A 3572-nucleotide genomic window follows, 5' to 3' on the forward strand; every position below is an offset into this window, starting at 1 on the left:
TGCATCCACCACAAGGGTCAGGTGGAACCTAACATCTCAACCAAAAAGTGAGACACCCCGATTCTGCACTACCTCAATAGTGCACTGAACTGAAGCAGAATTCATGATTGAGGAAACCCATGCTTCAAATGGAATATATGCTCACAAACAAGCACCAAGACCTGGCTTAGCTGGTGGTGAGAAGGGCACTCCCCGTCAGATCCTTTATGCACGCTCGAGGTCTCAACATCACCGCACGCTGCCCTCGAAGCGGCTGCGGGGGTGATGAGACAGTCGCACACCTCCTTGTAGAATGTGCCTTTGCAAAGAAGGTCTGCAGTGAGATGCAGTGGTATTTGTCGAGGTTCATCCCGAACAGCTCAGTGACGCACGACTCTGTGCTCTACGGGCTGTTTCCAGGGACGCACACCGAGACAAATATCAACTGCTGCTGGAGGGTCATCAACTCAGTGAAGGACGCACTTTGGTCCACCCAAAACTTGCTAATCTTCCGGTTGTAAGATTTGTCCTCGACCGAGTGTTGCAGACTGGCACATCCCAAGGTCCAGGACTACATGCTGAGGGACGCGCTCAAGCTTGAGGCAGCCGCCGCAAAGGCACAATGGGGAAAGGCCACAGTGTAAAGCCTTTCAATCGAAGCAGACTGAGGGCCTGGTAGCTGCAGAATACCCTCAGTCTGCGTAACTGTGTGCTAAACTGGAAAATAACAGCACACAGTAAAATCTGATGTATGTATATAGTTTTAAGTTTTGAAATGTAATGGTTGTAATGTCGTGTAAATAAGCATCGTATAGTATTGTAAAAATGACTTTTTTTTGCACTGTTTGTAATTTTTGGATATGTTGTTTTGCAATGGTTTGAGTTTTTTTTTAAACCCATGCTGCAAATGGAATATGTTCAAGCTTTGCATTTTCTGAATTACATGGAAACGTTGGAAGCCTATTGTTCCCCATTTCTCCATGATTGGCTAACCAATCAGCACCCTTTCCTCCTGCAGTATAAATTGCTGTGATCATTTGAAATTTGATATTCTCACAATTGGCCTGAGTGCAAAACAAAAAGCTTCAACATCTCTTTTTTCAGCAATATTCAAGTCAAGTACAACCAAGTGACTGCTCACATTGACTCGTTCCATGTAAAGGCAGACCAATTTATTTTTAGTTTTTTAAGCAACAATTCTAGCCACACAATGCTCTAGCCTCACCTTGCCCATAACTTCTCTGCATTTATTATTGATTTTAAAGCTGGTTTTAAAGTTACTCACTTTGTGTTTGCAATCCTCTATAAGCCATTTTTTTGTCTCGATCTTCCTATACTTTCCTTCTATTAAGTGACTGGTTGGGAGGTAAGAGACAAGGGTAATGGGTTTGTTCTCCAATTGGCAGAATATGACAAATGGACTTCCCAGGACTCTGTAGTAAGACCTCTGCTTTTCACCATATATATGGAACCTTAAAGTATACTGCACCAGACACCGGTCACATTTACACAAAGATAACAGAGTGTGGGTTAAGGAACTTGATAAAGTTATTTTCCAGAGAGACATTGACTAGCCATGGTCATACCTTGTCGGTACTCTGGAAGCCTCCTCATCATTCCTCGAGGTGATCCTCCACTATACACTGAAGTGAAATCTAAGACGACGACAAACGCCAGAATGATCACCTATTCATCAAGTCTGGAAATCAATACCCGAAAGGGTGGTGGAGGCAGAGACCCTCATTACATTTAAGAAGTATTTAGATGCCCACTTGCAATGCCAAGGATTACAAGGCCATGGGCCAAGTGCTGGGAAATGGAATTAGAATAGTTATGTAGTTTTTTTTATTGACCGGCATCGAAGGGCCTTTTTCTGTGCTATATACCTCTATGACTCCTTTTCTGTCTTTTGCTCCTTTACAAACCCAAACACACATCTTAATGCTGCCTTATCATACTTCTGTACCTTTTTTTTGAAGTGTAAATGATCACATTTTATTTAAATTGTACAATTCAATTTGCAAATACAATTAGTTCAGCTGCCCACAATCAGTGATGGTAACTTTCTTGGAGGTTTTTCCACTTTGGCTGCCCAGACTTTTCATCTTCCTCACAACATCCACCCCCTCGACCACAGAACCAAACACAACATGTTTTCCATCCAACCAATGAGTTTCCACGGGGCAGAGAAAGAACTGGGATCCATTTGTATTTGGCCCAGCATTAGCCATAGACAGGATACCAGCTTCTGTGCGCTTCACCTGAATATTCTCATCCCAAAACTTTTCACCATAGATGGACTTCCCACCAGTGCCATTATGCCTTGTGAAGTCACCGCCCTGGCACATGAAGTCAGGAATGATTCTGTGGAATGAGGAGCCCTTGTAACCAAACCCCTTCTCACCAGTGCACAATGTACGGAAATTTTCTGCAATTTTTGGGACGACATCAGCCCTGAGCTCCATCACGATCCGACCCAGGGACTCGCTGCCCGCAGAAATATTCATGAAAACTCGGGGATTCTGAACAGCCATCCTGATTCCGTTATAACAGAGCGACTACTTCTGTACCTTGGCATGCTATTTTCAGACAAATCTGAAATATTACTTCATCCTTCAATATGATGACATGCTACAGTCCACTCCAGTTTCATGCTTCCTGGACTCCAGCCTGATCGGATCTCTCACTTTCTGAATGTAAATACCCTGTGGTCCAGAAGTAGTCTCTGATTTCAGCAAGTCTAGCACGAGTAAATCAATGCTCTCATTTAGGGCATGAATGCATTGTAAACATTTTGCCTACTATTTCAAGTGTTTGCCACTCTTTTCCCCAATATCTGTTCCACTTTTAGCTTTCAATCATGTCCTCAGGTCCTGCTTTGCCGGCTTACTTTGAAGCAGTAATCTGGGATTACCTTATCTATGCTACTTAATATTTCACTTATACTTTGATGAGGGTCTCTCCCCCTCCCCCCCCCCCTCCTCATATCTCCTGTCCTCCCTGCATTTTTTCTAAACTAAAAGCTTAAGCTTCTCCCTCATATTATACCACATTTCTTTTGCACTTAGAATTAGTCTTGCCCTTGAGTTCCACAAGTATTTAACCATAAAATCTGTGGCAGTTTTTTGATGTCGCTGACACTGCAGAATTTGTATCTATCAAAAATAATAATAAAAAAGAATGCGAAAAGCAGTTGATGCTTTCAGCAAACATTCACTTACAGAATTCTGACTTAAAATTCATTATTGGGTGACTTCAATCTGCCTGGAGAGCCAACCAATCTGGGAAACTAAGCTGCAGGATAGAAATATACATTCCACTATCCATTGCACAATTTCCTAAAGTTGCGCAGCTTCAGAGCAATTCTTCAGCTGGTTTTAAGTTGCAACCCTTGCTGTTTACAAGCAAGGCCCTCTGGAATCTTCCCCTGGCAGTGATGTTACCAGAACAAAGTAGCATGGAAAGATAAATCAACTTCAGGATATTCACAAAGATAAAAATTGTGACATTCTATTTTAAACAAAAGCCAATCATAATTTTCTAAAAAGTTACATTTTCTTCTATAAAAAAAGGAAGCACTGAAGAAACAGAAT

At 42.1% G+C, this 3572-nt stretch overlaps 1 pseudogene; it reads right to left on the reverse strand.

Moving 5' to 3' along the window:
* Window positions 1-1974: 1974 nt before the first annotated feature.
* LOC144509741 (peptidyl-prolyl cis-trans isomerase pseudogene) lies at window positions 1975-2534 on the reverse strand (annotated as a pseudogene).
* Between the last annotated feature and the right edge of the window lie 1038 nt (window positions 2535-3572).

The sequence above is a fragment of the Mustelus asterias genome, chromosome 22, assembly GCF_964213995.1.
Source record: "Mustelus asterias chromosome 22, sMusAst1.hap1.1, whole genome shotgun sequence".
In the NCBI taxonomy this organism is placed as follows: domain Eukaryota; kingdom Metazoa; phylum Chordata; class Chondrichthyes; order Carcharhiniformes; family Triakidae; genus Mustelus; species Mustelus asterias.